The sequence below is a fragment of the Quercus robur genome, chromosome 12 (assembly GCF_932294415.1).
Source record: "Quercus robur chromosome 12, dhQueRobu3.1, whole genome shotgun sequence".
In the NCBI taxonomy this organism is placed as follows: domain Eukaryota; kingdom Viridiplantae; phylum Streptophyta; class Magnoliopsida; order Fagales; family Fagaceae; genus Quercus; species Quercus robur.
The window spans coordinates 5661504-5680251 of NC_065545.1; positions in this window are offsets into that span (position 1 = coordinate 5661504).

An 18748-nucleotide genomic window follows, 5' to 3' on the forward strand; every position below is an offset into this window, starting at 1 on the left:
GGCCGAACCCATGGTGTTCGGCCATGGTAGTCTAGGCCATGTGAAGATCATGTTTAGAAGGCTATAGAGAGAAAGGATTTGATTAATGTGGGTTTCAGCCTTGTGGTGGTCATGTGAGCTTCAAGCTTCAGCCATGGCCATGGAGATTGGGTCTTTGTGGTGATCAAGAGATGAGTAGGGGTGTGCATGGGTCGGGTTAAGGGGATTTTTTGACCCAACCCACCATGGTGGGTCAAAAAAAATTCAACCCAACCCACATGGGTCGGGTTGGGTTATGTTGAACCCATGGGTTGGACAAATTTTATTATTATTATTAAATTGAATAGAAAAAAAATATAAATATAAATATATTAAAAAGAAACCCAAAAATTAGTATCAATGTGACTCCTTAAAGGCAAACAACACTAATGACTAAACAACAATAGTAATTGACTGGGGTTTGTGTGAACTAATTGGCTTTTATATAGAATAGGAAGAGCTAGTTATTTAAAAAAAATTATTTATTTTAAATATATATATTAAATATATGGGTGAGTCGGGTTGGGTTTGGCGGATTTGGAATTTTATGACCCAAACCCAACCCAACTCACTATCCAAAAAATTTTTGTAACCCAACCCAACCCACCAAGCCCTAAAAACCAACCCAGCTTGGTTGGGTTGGGTCGATTTTGACGAGTAGGTGGGTTGGCTACACAGCCCTAGAAGAGAGAAAGGATTTTTTGTTTTTGAGGAAATGATGAGAGAGAATGCAAGAAGGACAACCATAAAGTAAAAACTAAAAAGTAATAATGAAAAATGAATATTTAAATAAAGTGGGGGTGTATAATAGATAATCTAATGTGAATGTTTTGTAAAAGTGTTTGTGTAAAATAGAAAAAGTAAGTTTTTATACTAAAATAGATAGAAAAATTTAAACAGACTGGTGCAATTACTCTCATATAGGATATTTTTTTTGCAACTCGAAGGAGTATATATATATATACTTTTGAGCAAGGCCCAAGAAGCCAGGGCTTCACTTATCGGCAGGATGTGCTCATACCTTTTTACCTTTGGTGGGTGAAGCCGTGAAGGCCCAAAACTACCAAGTACAATGGTAGGCCCAATGTCATGGCACTGGCTCAAGGGTTAGGCTTAAAACCCGTTACCAAAAACAATTCTTGTAAGTGATTTTTTATTATAAGTGATTAAAAAAAATGATTATACACTATTTTTCTCACCTTCAAATAGGTCTCTAAAATGTTAGACTTAGACATATAGAAACTCAATTCAATCGAAATCTTAAATTGTTTAGGAGAAAAAATCTTGTAAATGTCCCAAAACATTAATGATGATTAATGTTTCCTAACAACTTGAGGAATTAATTATTGTAAACAAATATCATACATGGTGGACTGTGAACATTAGCCACCATATCATTACATGGTCATACATCAAATAATTTCTATCTCTTTCTTCATATTGAAATTCAAAATTTAAAATTGGATTACAACTTTATTTAACTATGCATTGCTTATCTAAAATAAAGTAATAATTTTTATGAAAATAAAAGCATTTATTTTTGTTAAAATTTATTTATGAGCCATGATATTTGATTCTTTATATAAAATTAACCTTAGATTGGTTAGTATTAGTTATCGAATTAACTTTGGTTGGTTAGTATCTAAATAATTTTGTAAATTGATATTTGAATAAATAAGATTCCACTTAAATTTATTACCTTCGACTTCAAACTATATCAAGTGGTTTAAATGACCCTTTCTACAAAAAAATTTATGATATCTCCACCTTATTAGCAAGTGACGACATGAGTAATGTTGCCTAATCGTGTACCATGGTTGTGGTCCATAAACAAAAAAAAGGTAGGAATGGTAATTGGGTGGTACGTAGTTGGGTTATAAACGTCTCATCGATTTTTTAGATGGTTGATATCATTGTATTATATTTTCATGTATTTTTATATATGTGTGCGCTTTATAAACTTCGCCTCCTTCCCCTCAAAAAAAAAAAAAAAAAAAAAAAAAAAAAAAAAAAAAAAACTTCGCCTCCCCCAGAGTCTAATCGTGATACCATCACGAAAAGTAATTTTCAAGACTAACATTTTTAACCATTCACACATCTATGTGACTATGTTAATGGCTAACAAGTAACAACTACTATACTAGGGTTGAGCTTGAGATGATGTTATTTAACTTAATCAGATAGAAAACTTTATATGATTCTTAAAAAAATAAGATAGAATACTTTATAGAATACTTTTTCTATTCTGCACAAACGCGTTATAATATTTTACCAACTTATTTATTCAACATGGACCACAAATTTTTGCGAGCTCAGACAATTCATAAACATTTAAACTCGTATTGGGCTGAGAGCCCATTCATTACTCCGCAAAAGGCAAAGTAAAAGTATCTAAGAAAGTCCACACGTTGACTCTAATCATGGTGTTGCGTTATTTTTATTTAGAATATATTCAGAAACTTTAATATATATATATATATATATTATATATATATTATTATACTGGTTTCGATATCTGAATTCGTGGACAATACAAATTTGGTTAGGAGGATACCATGATTGCACCAGTCCATCCCATGTGAAACTTGGCAGTTGGACCAATTTAGAATTGCACGATTTTGTGCGTGATCAGCATGGTTTTGGCTCTCTGTTTTTGTCTGGACTGAGAAAGTGGACAAAAAAAATAAACCTTAACCCATAAGCTAAGTATCTTTGTGTTAGTGTGTGAACTTGAAGTCCCTTTGAAAATAAAGTGATATTAGTCTGTTCAAGAAAATAAAGCGTTGAACTTTTTCTTTTTGAGTTAAGAAAATAAAATGTTACCACCATGTATGACTTGATGGTAAGAATTTTCGAATTGCTTCACGTGGTTCAAGTGATAATCTTTGTGATATACATGGTATAAAGTGTTAAACTTTTTCTTTTTGAGTTAAGAAAATAAAGTTTACCACTACGTGGTGTAACTTGATGGTAGGAGTTTTCGAATTGCTTCACTTGATGAGTGGTTAGAACGATAGCCCTATGATAGTATACACGATGTAACCCACTATCATCATGTGGCGTGGAGTCGACAAGTTGAGATCCTTTTTTATATTTTTTAATTAAGCCAAAAAAAAAAGTGTTTTTTCATTATCTAAAGATAAAAAGTGGGTTGCTTTTTAATGATAAAGAATTAGTGGGCTCAATGGTCAAATATTATTAAGCATAAAAAACAAAATATGACACGTGTTATTTTGAAAAAATTAAAATTAAAATCTTTTCACAGTATTATTGTACTCTTTTTAGGGACTTAGCTTTTTTATATGAACAAATTTAGTTATAATACCTTAGATATTATTTCTTAAGTTTCCTCTTTAAAATTCAGCCATGTAATTTTTTTCTCATTAATGAAAGTGTGTTTTTAATTATGTATAACCACATAACTGAATTAAAAAAACAAAAAAAAAAAAACAAAACAAAACAAAACAAAACAAAAAATTCTAAAGAAGAACACCTAAATATTGTACATAAGTTTTGTTATTTTCATTTTATTTTATACATATATTAACTTTTTGAAACTTAAGAGATATCTCATATTATTATCATTTATCATACTTTGTGTTTGTGACAGTTAGTCAAATCGTTGATGGGGCAAGGGATGTCTTCGAGCTTTACTTCTTTTCTTCTTCTTTTTTGTCTTGTTTTGTTGATAACTACACACATGGAAATAGGGGAGAATGTTTTAAAGTCAACTTTTATCATTTAAAATTTGAGTTGATTTCATTTTGGTCTTTTATGATTTAAAATTTTATTTTTTCCTTTTATTTTTTTATTTCATTTTCATATTTATCTTTTAAGTTTCAAATTTTTTATTTTGACTCTTAATGTTTGACTTAGTTTTATGTTTGGCATTTCATATTTGATTCAGTTTTTTTTTTAAATTTATTTTCTAGATTTTTTTTATGAAAATTAAAAATTTGAAACATAAAAGTCTAACAGAAAGTCACAGTTAGTGCCTGTTTGTTTGCACTTTCCCAACCCAAAAAGCACTTTTTGAAACCATAAACTTAATATATGCGTTTGGTGAGATCTAAAAAGCAACTTTTTAGAAAAAGTTGCGTTTAGAAAATGTGAAGAGAATGCGCATTCCGAAGTTGGAGCTGTTCAGAGCATTTTCCAAAAGCTCATGCGCGTTCATAAATCCTACCGTTGGAATCTATGTTTAGTTACCAAATTGCCCTTCACATTTTATTGAAAACCCAAAAGAGATCAACTAAGGAAATCAGCTAAGGAAAAAAAAAAAAAAAAAACGTTGAAAACCCAGGTTCAATTCAGCTAAGGAAATTAGTTAAGGAAATCACCAAATTGCCCTTCACATTTTATTGAAAACCCAGGTTCAATTCAATAACAAATTTCCAAATTCAAACCCAAAAAAATTTATAACAAATTCCCAAATTAACTAAGGAAAAAAAAAATCAATCCCTTGCAGTAATAGTTTGAACTTCGTCTTTATGGGCGATTATATGAACTAGAGTAGCAACGATGAAATCAAAGCCAGCAGAAGAGAGATTGTGAGACAAGAGCAAAGGCATATCATCGTTGAACTCCATCTCTACGCCGCAAAAGCGAAATTCCTTGTCCCCTAACCTTTCACCTAGCGGCATTTTCTTTGGGTTTCTCAGTCATCGTTGAACTCCATCATCGTTGATCTTTCTCAATTCTCACTCTCTCTACTTTGATGAAGTAATAGTTTAGAGGATGTGAAATAGAGTTATAAGTTTGTGTGTTTTGATGTGATAGAGGGAAAGAAACTTGCAGACGAAGTGGTAAGAGAAAAGAGAGAAAGGAAGAAGAAAAATAAAAAAAGAAAGAGAGCTCTGCACTGCAATGTTCTGGAGGAAGTGGTAGGGACAAAAGGGGAAAGAAGGAAAAAAAAGAAAATAAAAGAGAAGGGTACGTGTGTAGAGGAGAAAAAAGAAGGGGGGAAAAAAGGAAATATGGATGAAAATAAAATAAAGAATGAGAAATTAAAATTGAGAAATGCTATCACAATATTTTCTTTTCTTTTTTTTGATCAGAGCTATCACAATATTTTCACAATACTTTCACAATAAATTTTAAATGGTAGATTATTGTTAGTTAATATTGGTGAGAAAAAAATAAATTTTTTAGAAACTTTGAAAGTACTTTTTAGAATAATTTTTTAGAAAGTATTTTCACAATACTTTATATATACATTGTCCTTTTTTGTTATTTATCATTCAAATCGCCACTTTTATAAGTGTTAGTCAAATATTCAACTTTTTCAAAAAAAAAAACATTTTTTTACAACTTTTACCGAACACTTTTTCATTCACCGAAAGTCCTTGAATGGGCAACCAAGGAAATCAATTTTCATTCAATAAGATCTGTGTAGATCATACTATAATTAATGAGATTGATTTGACCTCTTCTTGATACCCAATAGTGAATGAATTGTAATGTTGCCTCTGGGTTTCTAATTTTCTATGCGACTAGGTTCTTGTACTGGTGATAATTTTCTATTGGTTAAGATTATTCATCTATCCTAGTGTTGTGAAGTAGCAAGTAAGGTGTTTTATGTGTTTTATTTTAGCTGGATGAGTTGTTGAAAGAAATTTGGAAATTTTACCTTAATAGACATAATTTGCAGACCTAAATTTTTTGGCTAAAATTGAAAGTTCTTCTTTAATTTTCCCACATAAAGAAACTTTAACACCCAACCCACCCCCCCCCCCCCCCAAAAAAAAAAATATATATATATATATATATATTGTGGGGGCCGGTTAATCAATAAATTATTAAAATCATGTTAACTAGGCCTATGACCCATCCGAGGACGTAAAAATGTTCGAGGAAGTCCATATCAGGTTATAAGGGTAACCAAATGAAAAGGAGAGTAGATATCACGTGAGGTGAGTTCAGTATTCGTCCGAGGACAAAATCCTTCTCGATCGGCAGTATGAGCCCAAGGACGACCTGAACGCCACATTGTTGCAAACACACTTCAGAGCTACATTACCACTGAAGGTGGGACATGGGACCAAGGGTAAGAAAGAAAAGTTAAACAAATATCTTTAACAACAGCTGCCTCCGCATTAATTGCCTCTCAACCAACTCTCTGGCCGCATTAATGTGGAGGTGATGCCTGAACAGTGATGAGACAACCTTACAGCTACTGGTTGGAGGTTCCAGGAGGTGTTGGATGGGACAGGAAGGGATCCCCCGAACCCAACCTACACGTGTGTGGTGAAGATGACACCAAGAGAGCAGTATATAACATGGAAGAATGCATTGAGAAAAGGGATTAGAACTTCTAAACGAGTAGTACTTAGAAGAAAACCGTGTGAAATAAAGAACTGAACTTGTTTCAAGGAGAAATTGATCGTTATATTAGTGTTAATCCATCTATAAACGTTAAGTTTAATCGTTTTTCTTTTGGAGTTAACCTAGTTCTTTGACATTCACGCTCTACAAATTTATTATTTGAGCCTTTAACGTTCGAACCCATTACAAATTTAGAATCGTTACAAATTGAGTCCTTACAACTATAAAAGCCAAAATTTTGTTTCAAAGCTCCTTACTCAAATACATGTTAATGAGAGATAGGTGAAATATTATTTGTATCCATATTTTGAGAAAATGTGAATACAGATACGCTGACATGCACGCTATATTTATCTCCAATCATTCTTTTATAAAATCCCAAATGATGGACCTTCAAATTGTGCATGTGATATGTTTGTTATTATAAGCTATTAAGATCATAAACGTGTTTCTTAAAAATTAGAAAATTTATTAATTTAATGAAAATTACTAACAATTGTTGATTACCCAAAAACATATGGCATATCTTTTGAAACATGGATGTAAAAAAGACACTATTTCGAAATCTCCACCACCCAACCAAAAAAAAAAAATAATATATATATATATATATATATATAGAAAGGTTGAATTATAAATTATGCTCTTAGCTTTGGTTAGTTTTCGTTGTTCCTCTAACTTTATTTTTTTCAATTCCAGATCTTTAATTTCATTTGTTATCAAGTCCATCTTTGTTAAGCGGGTTGCCACAATTACCAAAAATGACATAACTTTGATATATTTTCTATTGTTTTTAAATTAAAAAAAGCTAATAAAAAAATTTTCTTTAGGAAAAAACAAAAAATTTATTTTGATTTCAATATTAAACCTAAACCTATTAATTAATGCAAAAAAAAAAAAAAAAAAAAAACTGATTTTCTATGATCATTCATCACCAAAGTATATTATTCCACACAAAACCAAGATCACATATAAAAGAAGATAAAAAAGGGGGGGGGAGGGGTTAAGAATGTAAGATTTAGTTTAATAGTCTTTGTGTTGGTAAATGAGAGAGAGAGAGAGAGAGAGAGAGAGAGCCTCATTGGATTGATGGGGAAGAGAGGGGCAGTAGAGGGAAGTAGAGTAGAGTTGGCTAAAAATATGTTAATTTTGGGTAAATTATACTCTACTCCTCCTTCCCCCTCAATCCAAATGGAGAGAGAGAGAGAGAGAGAGAGAGAGAGAGCCTCATTGGATTGATGGGGAAGAGAGGGGCAGTAGAGGGTAGTAGAGTAGAGTTGGCTAAAAATATGTTAATTTTGGGTAAATTATACTCTACTCCTCCTTCCCCCTCAATCCAAATGGAGAGAGAGAGAGAGAGAGAGAGAGAGAGAGCCTCATTGGATTGATGGGGAAGAGATGGGCAGTAGAGGGAAGTAGAGTAGAGAGAGAGAGCCTCATTGGATTGGTGGGGAAGAGAGGGGCAGTAGAGGGAAGTAGAGTAGAGTTGGCTAAAAATATGTTAATTTTGGGTAACTTATACTCTACTCCTCCTTCCCCCTCAATCCAAATGGAGAGAGAGAGAGAGAGAGGTAATGTAGGTCATGATCTAATGCCATGTAGCTCAAGACCTATTGTGACCTAACTTACCATTGTAGGAAGCTGTTTCTAAAGTGCCACCGAATCTAACTAGTGACCCTTAACTTTATGTGTTCTATGATCTTGATATTTATGATAATATTAATGGATTTAGGTAATTTGGAGATTGTACATATATGGATTTTTGTGAGTTAGATACTATTAATGGGTTTGAAATTGATTGAAGATAATATATATATTTTGTGTGTGCATGTGGATTTATGTGAATTAAATTTTTTTTTTTTGTTTGCTCGATGGGAGAGTAATGGAAGGACAAATAAAATAACAATCAACTTTTTTATTTTGCTCATAAGAATGTTCTTCCCTCAATGTGATGAAAAATAATAATTTCTATTATTTAATTTTGTTTGAAAAATATTTGTAATTTGATTATAAGAAAATTATTTGTGATTTATTAACAATAATGCTAAAGATTTCATTTTTTTTTTTCTTCTGAAAATGATTAATTGTGAGTGGTTAAAAATTAAAATAAATATTGGCATTGGAAGGTCTAAACCATGGTTTTAAAAACCAAAACAAATAAAGAACCGAAAAAATGATTGATTATTGATTTTATAGTTCAACTGAGGTTGAATCAATGGTTGAACTGATAATGTCATAATTAATCTAATTTAAAATATTTAAATAAATTTTATGTGAATTTTTATTTTCATAAATTATATTAAGAAAATATAAAAAATTGAAAGATTTATTTATTCTTCCTTTTTTTTAATTAATAATTGTTGATAAAGCATAGTTTGCTATTTAAGTTTCATATATATATATATATATATATATTGTGGGAGGAAACTTAGTCTCGAACCCCAACCAGGTATTGTCCTCTTTGGAATTAGCGGCACGGGACGCAGGCTTAATCCTCAAGGTTTTGTTCAATCTCACATCGGGGAGAGACGCCTCCCACCCTTGCTTTATAAGCACTTGGCATAAGAAATAGTGTACCATAGTGTGTGTGATATAAGGCAAGTGCTTATATCATATGGTGTATATAAGTGTTAGAAAACACTCATTATTGTATGAGGATTTTTGTATATAAGTGTTTTCTAACATGTCTAATGAGTGTATAAAAACCCCCATATGATAATAAGATTATTTGCAATCATCTTATCATTTTACAAGAAAATGTTCCAAAACTGCCTCTGTGGCAGATTCTGTGTTTATGCATGATAAATTATATATTAAATTGTATACAGTGAATTAGAATGCTAGGAGTAGTTCTTATGAATTCTAAGACACATATGGTTCTAATGGAAGTGGTCTCACAGCATTTGGATCAATATAAAAATAGTGGTTTAATTTATAAGTTGCATGAAATTCTTTCAGGACAGATTTGAGCATGTTGTCTTGTATGATTTTTAGTAAATCATGGTTTCATGATTTGATTCCGAAATTGATATGGTATTTACTAGATATCTAGAGGAGTTGCTCTGTAAAATTTCATGAAGATTGGATGTGCTTAGATAGCCCATTTGTATTTTACAAATAAGCCATATGTTGCTGAAATGAACAATAAACAGTAAATGATAACTCTGACTTTAAGGATTTAATTTTAAAGTTAGGGTGAATGTTTTGAGCTATAAATTAATATGCTTATCATTTGGTATGTATGGATCATAGATAAATTTTATATAACTTGGTTTAAGGTTTACTACTCAAATGAGGGGTTCTAAACCATTTTATCGCTTTTTCATGTTGCTGTCTTGTTTAACATGTTGTATGTTGCCATATGAGTGTATATGGTTATATGACCATGTTTAAAGGATTTTGTGTTTATGCATGCATTATTGTCTCATCTCAAAGAACCTTTTGAAATGAAGTTGGCTCCTTTGGAGATATGATATAAATATGAGAATGATGGTTTTTCTTTAGTTTGGTACATCATTTGTTGATGTATGCATGATATGTTTGTGGGAACCTCGTTGAGGTGGGATTAGGATTTCCTTGATTCTAAGATATAGGTTTTGGAATGAATGTGTAAGTTTATGATAAGGTATAATTGATAGTAATTAGTTTTGATATTTGGTTTAGGTGTTACTAGTACCCAAGTCTAACCTTCTTCGACTTTGGGCTCTCGGTTCCTCTGCGTTCAGGTAAGGAATAAGTTATACGAATATTTGGTAAGTCGTGAAGTTATTTTAAAGTGTATTATGCATTAAAAGGTTTTTTATTAGAGATATGATAAATAATCATGTTTTATACAAAGATATGTTCGTAAACTTTTGAAAACTTATGTATATGATTTAAACATATTGATGTTGTACGACACCGAGGTCCCCAGACCCAATTGGGCCCTGGGTTCAGGCCCAATGGCACGGCCCCATTACTTTAAATTCTGCTTAAAACTACCTTAACAAACTACGAGTTTTGAGCCTCGACCCCTAACCGATGCTCGGCATAAATTTCCCGAACAAATAAGGAAGTCTTGTCCAGACGTACCATAGCAATCTCGGCATTAAGAACAAGTATTCTACTCCGGCATACCCTCAAAGCAACGGCCAAGCTGAGGCAGTGAACAAGACGATTTTGAACGGGTTGAAGAGAAGGTTGGACGGGGCAAAGGGGAGGTGGGCTGAAGAGCTACCTAACGTTTTGTAGGCTTACTGTACAACTCCCAGAAGATCCACGGGTGAGACCCCTTTCTCCTTGACATATGGGGTAGAGGCCGTGATACCGACCGAAATGAGTTTGTACAGTGCACGGGTCGTAGTATTTGACCCTGTCCAGAACGCCGATTTAATGATGGAGCACTTGGACTGGTTAGAAGAATGCCGGGAGGCAGTAACCATAGGGCTCACGGAGTATCAACAAAGACTTGCCCAAAGATACAACCGAGATATAAAGGGTAGGGAATTCAGCGCCTGGGACTTGGTGCTGAGAAAGGTCGTGGGAAACATGCGGGACGTAGCTACAGGGAGGCTAGCTCAAACGTGGGAGGGACCGTACAGAGTTACCGCCATTGCAGGCGCGAGGGATTACTACCTGGAAGACCTTGAAGAGAGGCCACTCCCCCGGCCATGGAATGTCCACAACCTAAAGAAGTTTTATCCGTGACCATCCATACACGGGAATGTAAGTCGAAATCTTGTACTTTGCTAAAATCAAGTTAATGATGAAGTTACTTGTCTAAGCTATTTTCGATTCCGTCATTGCACTTTAAGTAAATTGCATATTTTGTACGAATAAAAAAAAAACAAAAAAAAAAAACTCTAAGGACAGAAGCCTCATTCTCGGTTCGATCAAAATCGCCGAGCAGGTGGAAACCTTATCGTTTAAAAAAAAAAAAAAAAAAAAAAAAAAAAAAACTCTAAGGACAGAAGCCTCATTCTCGGTTCGATAAAAATCTTCGAGTAGCTGGAAACCTTATCGTTACAAAAAAACTCTAAGGACAGAAGTCTCATTCTCAGTTCGATCAAAATCGCCGAGCAGGTGGAAACCTTATCATTACAAAAAAAACCTAAGGACAAAAGCCTCATTCTTGGTTCGATCAAAATCGCTGAACAGGTGGAAACCTTAACACCCTTACAAATACTAACGTCTGTAATTTCATTCTCGGATCATCCAAAATCGTCGAGCAGGGGAGAACTGTGCACCAGGTTTTGAGGCATCATGCCATTTACAGTCAGGAAAACTAACACAAGTTGTATGAACGCGATATATTGGGGCGCTATTTAACCCATCGTGCAGGCAACTCCCGGCCAAACATGCGACAGAATAAATAACGACAAAAATAGATAAAGAAAGACAGCACCGAGTGTCAAAGTGAAGCGCTCACGACATAATTCAAACAAACACATAATGAAAAGAAGGTCATTCAAAAAGTTAAAAACAGAATTGAAAGCAGAATTAATGTCTCATTGCCAAAACTCGGCAACCGTTTACGGGTCATCCCCGCGAAATAAGGAAATTGTTTAGTCACCACAACCCGGTGACGTAGGCAAATTTACCAATTAAAAAAAAAAAAAAAAAAAAGATGGAAAAAATGCAGTAAAAAGAAGTAAAACCATAGAAAAAGCTGAACGGCAAGTAACTTAGTCAGGTGGAGGATCTAGTCGGATCTGCTGCTTCAGGCTGCTGCTGGTCGGCCATGGGAAAATGCAGGTCCTCACCGAGCAGGTCTTGTGCATTCGGGATGCTGGTGACTTCCATTTCATCTGTCTCTGCATGAGCATTGATCTGTTCCACCAGCTCCCTCATGCTTACTGTTTCTTCCTCCTCAACGGGCACTGGGGGATCCTGCACGGCAGTAACGGGGCTCGGAAAGGGAATCTGGCCGGGGTCTTTCAAGGGGGAATCCTCGGGAATACCCAAAGCTTGCAGGGCGGCAAACCACCCAGCCTCAAAACCCAGCCTTCGAGCTTGGTCCACCACCAGTTCTGCAGAAGTCTCGGCATCAACAAACCCTTCATTATACCATTTTTCCTCACAGGCCTCCAAAGCCGCCCTCAGGTCGGTGAGTTCCTTGGCTTGGGATGTGTTTAGGCTAATTGCTTCAGCTAGCTTGACGTCTGTTTCGTTCTGCTTAGCCAAGAGCTCTGCGCACATCTTTTCCGCCAATGCTCTATTCTTCTCCACAGTAGCAGCCTTCTTCTTGACAGAATCAGTTGCCTTTAGTTTTTCCTTCGCCGTTTTGGCAGCTGACTCCCTTGCCCCCCTCTCACGATCAACCTCCTCGGCAAGATCCTTTGCACGGCCAACCAGGATATGAGCCAATTGAGCAGCCTGACAAACGAATAAATTAGTACGAAAATGAAAAGAAAGGAATGGTAAGTAATTGACAAAGAAAGAGTTACCGCGATAGTATGCCACTCTAACCAGCACCCCACGGACTCCTTCGACCCGTCCTCAAAGGCATGTATGTCATCGGGAAGAAGAAGACATGTGGCTAGGGTCTGATCAATGCAACCCCCCTTACCTTTCTCCCACTCTCACACACAGGCAGTTGAGGGCAGAGGCTTGCCATCCAGCAAAAACTTAGGCTTCCACGCTGGCGCGGCTTGGGAGGAGGACGCAACACCCGGCCCGACCTGGGTTTGCAGCTCAAGAATAACGATACCTCCTGTTGGGCGGGGAGGAGTCTGAGTGGCTACATCTCCCGGGCCCGTGGGCGGTTGATCGGTAGCCCTCTGCCTTTTCCGGGCTCGTCCAGCTTGAGAAGGGGGTGGAGTTGGAGGCGCCTGGGTTTAACTTGAGAGGGTGGGGGTTGAGTGGCCTGCCACGCACCAAGCATGAAATGATCAATAGTCATGACCTTCTTGATCACCATGTCTTCGCCGAGAAGGGTATCGGTGGCCGACAAGTTGGTTGCTTCAAGCGCAAGATGCTCGACTTCCGCAACAGGGGCCTCGGGTTCAACGGGGTTCTCGGGCTGAGTGGGCTCTTGAACAAGAGCTTCTTCTTGAATAGCCTGGGTTCAACGGGGTTCTCAGGCTGAGCGGGCTCTTGAACAAGAGTTTCTTCTTGAATAGCCTCGTGAGCTAACTCTCGAAGACACCAAGACACGCGCTCCGCAGACTCGTCCCGCAAAGGCGCTAGCTCGTCCGAACAGGTGTAACACTTTCTGAACTCCTTCGCCTCGCCAGTCGTAAGCTTCGGTGGCAGAAAATTTGCGTACCGAATGTCTATGTATGACAAAAGTGGATTGTCAACTAACAGCGCCTGTTTAAAGGACTGCCAGTGGAATAAACGGGTTCTACTCCGAGGATCAGGTGCGAGGCTCGGAGCTGTCCGTCCCAGTGCACGAATATCTCAAAACGGAGGATGAAATTTAAGTCTCTGACATGGACTGTTCTAATGTCCGGAACGAACACTTTGCCGTCTGCAAAAGAACGAAGCGCTATATCAACAGCCAGTAATGAAAAACTACTTCAGTAAAAAGAAAATAAAAGAGGGGGGGGGGGGGAACGGTTAAGTCAGAGATTTGTACGAACCCACTTCATGCCGTGAAAGAGGGCAGGGGACCTCCCTGGTAAATCAGTTGCCGCGCACCCGGACAAACTCTCCGGCCGAGTTCCTATTCGAATCAGGTAGGCATGATATCAGCCGTACCCGATTATCCCTAATTTTTAAGTAATAGTTGGAAGTTTTGTTCCCACAGAGACTATATATGTGGTTAATGTCATGGTGATCTAACTGTAAATTAAAGATGTAATTCAATCTACTAACGCAGCTAACTACCCGATAAAAGTTGGGAGAAAGCTGATTGGGACACAGCCTGTAGTACCTAAGTGTGTTAATCAAAAGAGGATCCACGGGGAACTTGACCCCACCTTCTAAAATTGCCATTAAAGGAAAAAAAGCTGTACCACGCCCTTGGTGTAGAGTGATTTCGCTCTCGTGGCAGTAAGCCACTTCCATGTCACCGGGGACATCAAATTTCTTCCTAAAGGTGGCCAAAGCCGCCAGGGCCTCCAGGAGATAAGAGTAACTCATTTTTTAAATTTAATACTGTGAGAGGGAACTCGTAGAAAGAAGTTGAAGGAATAGGAAAGGGAAGAGAACTTACTTTGGGTTCTAAGGGAGAAAGGAACTTTGGACTGGTGAGTAAGCGCTCAAAGGAGTGATCGGCAGAGAGTATGCTCAAGAAATCAGAGGTGAAAAAGTGAAAGAATGTTCTAAAAAGAACTATTTATAGGAGCAGAAGAGGGCATGAGAACGTTTAATCAATAATAAATGGGCACGATTCACGAATGCCAAAGATAACTGACAAGTGCGCCGCTTCGGTTCACGAACCGTCAGGCAATAATGACAACTAAACCTGGCGCCCCAAAATAGCTCGTCTTTTGAGAAGAGCATTAATGGGAAGCCATAACCATATAAGTCCCTGGCCATAGGGCTTTCAAAACCAAAAGGCTTGGTCAATTCCTTAATTCTTCCAGGCAGTCGGGTATGAATCAAGGGGGGCTAATGTACGACACCGAGGTCCCCAGACCCAATTGGGCCCTGGGTTCAGGCCTAATGGCCCGACCCCATTACTTTAAATTCTGCTTGAAACTACCTTCACAAATTACGAGTTTTAAGCCTCGACCCCTAACCGATGCTCGGCATAAATTTCCCGAACAAATAAGGAAGTCTTGTCCAGACGTACCATAGGATGCTCGACAGTTCAGGAAACATCACTACCGAGCATATTAACCTGAGTTGGAACCAAGTTCCAAAACCATAATCGCTGCATTCCACTCTCACCTAAACATCCACTTACAACAGATAATATTGGACCTTCGATTGCACTAACAATGGCAGTAATCATGATCTCCCCACTAACTTAGAGCTATAAATAGGAGAAGTAGGGGAAGAAATGGGGGTTCAGAAAAAAGAGAAAAAAAAACAGTTATTCAGGAAGGGAGAGAGGATATTACTTTGAGTCTCTGTGCCGAGAGCAACCCAAAATAGGAAATCCTAAAGCCCACCTTATAAATAAGTTGTGAGCCCAAGTGAGGTTAAGCCCAATAGTCTCATTTCCAACGCGCACAGATGCTATTACTAATCCCACGACACATAATGCTTAAAGAAAAGAATGGAAATGCTATTATTATAAAATGTTATGTAAACTGTGAATATTAGTATGATATATAAGTAAGAAATGTTTCAGGTTATGTCCTCTAGTAATCTGAACTCGATCAAAGTATGTATTGAGGATGGCGGTTCGTCCACACTCAATCAAAGTATGTATTGAGGATGGCAGTTCGCCCGCGCTCAATTAAAGTATGTGTTGAGGATGGTGGTGCGTCCGCGCTTAATCAAAGTATGTATTGAGGATGGCGGTACGTCCATGCTCATAAGTACAGACTTATCAGATATGGACTAACCAATATGCTATGAACAACTATATTATTTTATTGATCATGAGAGAATGATTTTGTTTAAATGCATTATGAAAAGTTGAAAGCTCTCATGAAAAGAATAAGTTTCTGATGAAAAGAAAAGTTGTTTTTTAAAGATAAAAGTTTTTGAAATTCTGTTGTGCTTTAAAGATAAAGAATTTGATGAAAATGTTTTAGTGTTCTATAGGGATAAAGCTTCTGATGAGAGTACAAATTTATGTTAAGAAGTTATCAGGTATTTGTTTTTATGAAACGTTAAGCTTTATAATCATGAAAGTTATAATATTTTATAAGAAGAAGTTTATGAAGAAAAGTTTTGTTATTCTTTAAAATGTTTATAGTTTAAGACAGAGTTACCAATTATATGGTTTAAGTTAAAATTATTATTTTGTAATAAGAATATATATATATATATATGTATGTATGTATGTATGTATGTATATGATTTTAAATAGTCAATATTATATTTGGTAACTTTGTAAGAAATGAAAGAAGTTCAATCCGAAAGGTTTTGGTAATATTATTCTGATAAGAAAAATGAGAACAATTATTTTTCCGATGAAGAGCGTATAAGTCATTATTATGAATAGTATAAAATATTATGCATGAAAAGATGTTCTCCTATCTGAATATTTATAAAATGAAATGATTTGATTTACATGCATTCTTATTAAATTCTTTGTGTATTTTACCTTTACTGAGCTGTGTAGCTCAACCTCTCCACTCTTTCAGTCAACAGGTTTGATTTTGGAGCAGAGGGAGCCTTAGTCGAGTTTTGGAAGGAGCTGGTTTTAGTTTTAAAAGTATAGATCACAAATTAGCAATTTGATGTTTAGCTTTATAGTATTGTGTATTTTAGGATCTAATGAAAGTTGTGTACCTTAAAGCATTGAGAGATATATTATGTGAAATTTAGAATTTGAGTAATTGGTGGATTACGTTATTCTTTGAGTACAGTATAGATGCTCTGAATGTCAAGTGAAAAGTTATATCATTTAAGTAAAGAAACAAGAATGAAAAAGTAAGAAAAAGGGAAGCTTTTGTAAAGGTTAAGTTGGCTCTTGTTAATCTCAGGTTTAAGTTTGATATTAGCATGCTGGTCATGATCACAAATTCGGGTATCGGGTTTAGGACGTGACAGCAACAGCCTTCTTCTCAAATATTTCTTAGTTTACTGTTGATTCCTTTCTCAGAAACTTGTCCTCAAAAGTATGGTTGCCTCTTATAGTATTCTCTAGGCAGCCGGGTGCCAACCTTCAACAATGCTCCCTGAGGACGTTTGGCTCCTCGGGAGACACTACGTGTTCGTTGTTGTTTGTCTTTGTCCTCGGCCTATTAACCCATATACTTATCTTACTGTTTGATTATCCTCGGACTCCTCTGCATCCTCAGGCATGGCCCACGGCCCAATACTCCTGCTCGGTTCTTTTATCCCCACAAAACCCACTAATCCCACTACAACACTTTCAATTTTCAAATACACTTTAAAATCCTTAAAAAAAAAAAAAACAAATTAAAAAAAGACTAGGTATTAGCCTACAACTCTTAAAAAAAAAAAAAAAAAAAAACCTTATCCATATCTTAATCTCAATCTTTTTTCTATATCTCTATATTGAAATAGAATCCTACCATCCAACATACACATGTTGATTACCCTTTAATTGAATTCAAATTTTTTAATCCCTTATCTAAACAAAAAAGAGGAATTTTATTTACAAAAATAAACTCAAACAGAAACACATGTTAAAAAATAAAAAATCAACTCCTTAATTTTTTTTTTTAATTTAAAAAGAACTATATATCCTAATTTTTAAACTTTCCCAAAATTTTATCAACTCTACAAACTAGTGCATAGGTTTTATTTTTTGGGGGAAAAAATACACCACCAAAAATCCATCAATCTTTTTACTCATGTGAAATAGGGGTGTCCAAGCAGACCCGGAACCCGATCAACCCGCCCAATCCGTCCGACCCGGCCCGAAAACCGTCCGACCCGATGCCGGCGACGGTCGGCAGCGGATCTTCGCCCAGAAAACCCGAGACCGGCGGGTCGGTTGACGGGTTTGAGCATGAAAAACCGAGAAAAACCGACCCGACCGGAAAACTCTTCAGAATTTCTATTCTCCGCCGATTTGAGTGGTTACCGGTCTGATTTTGTCCTATCTCCTCGAGTTACACTGAGATCTTGCCGAGATCTCTTCGAGATCCGGCGTGATCTCGTTGAGATCTCGCCGGATCTATTCGAGATCTGCCGAGATCTCTTCAAGATCCGGCCTGATCTCGTTGAGATCTCGCCGGATCTATTCGAGATCTGCCGAGATCTCTTCAAGATCCGGCCTGATCTCGTTGAGATCCGGTCAAATCCAGCAAAAACCAAAGATTTTGGCAAAATCCGGCGACGATTTTTGTAAAATCCGGCGACCATTCATACAGTCTGAAACCGACCAATACCCGACCGGAACCCGATGACATCCGACCACCCGATCCGCTGCCTTCGGCGGGTCGGCTGCGGGTCCAAGTTTTGGAGACCCGATCTGGTCGGGTCGGTTCCGGGTTGGGCACAAACCCGACCCGGACCGACCCGTGGACAGCCCTAATGTGAAACTTTAAACTCCTCATTATCTAGCGCACACGTGTTTAATCACCTATTTTATTTATGTTTAAATTTCTTACTCCCTCATCTCGTCCCAAAAAAAAAAAAAAGTTATCAACCACTACAAGCTTTAAAATCCTTGCTCTATTTGTATATATTTCACGTTTCAGTTTTTACTTTATTTGCACAAAAACTTTGATTTCCTCATTTTTTTTTTTCAATTCATCACCAACTCTTCATTGAGAAATGTGCATTTCCTTTGATATTATTTTAATTATTACATTATATTTTTCATTGTATTTTCCTTTTCTTTGAACTAGTCTCATGTTTGATTTAGGTTGCGTTTGTTTCACATAAA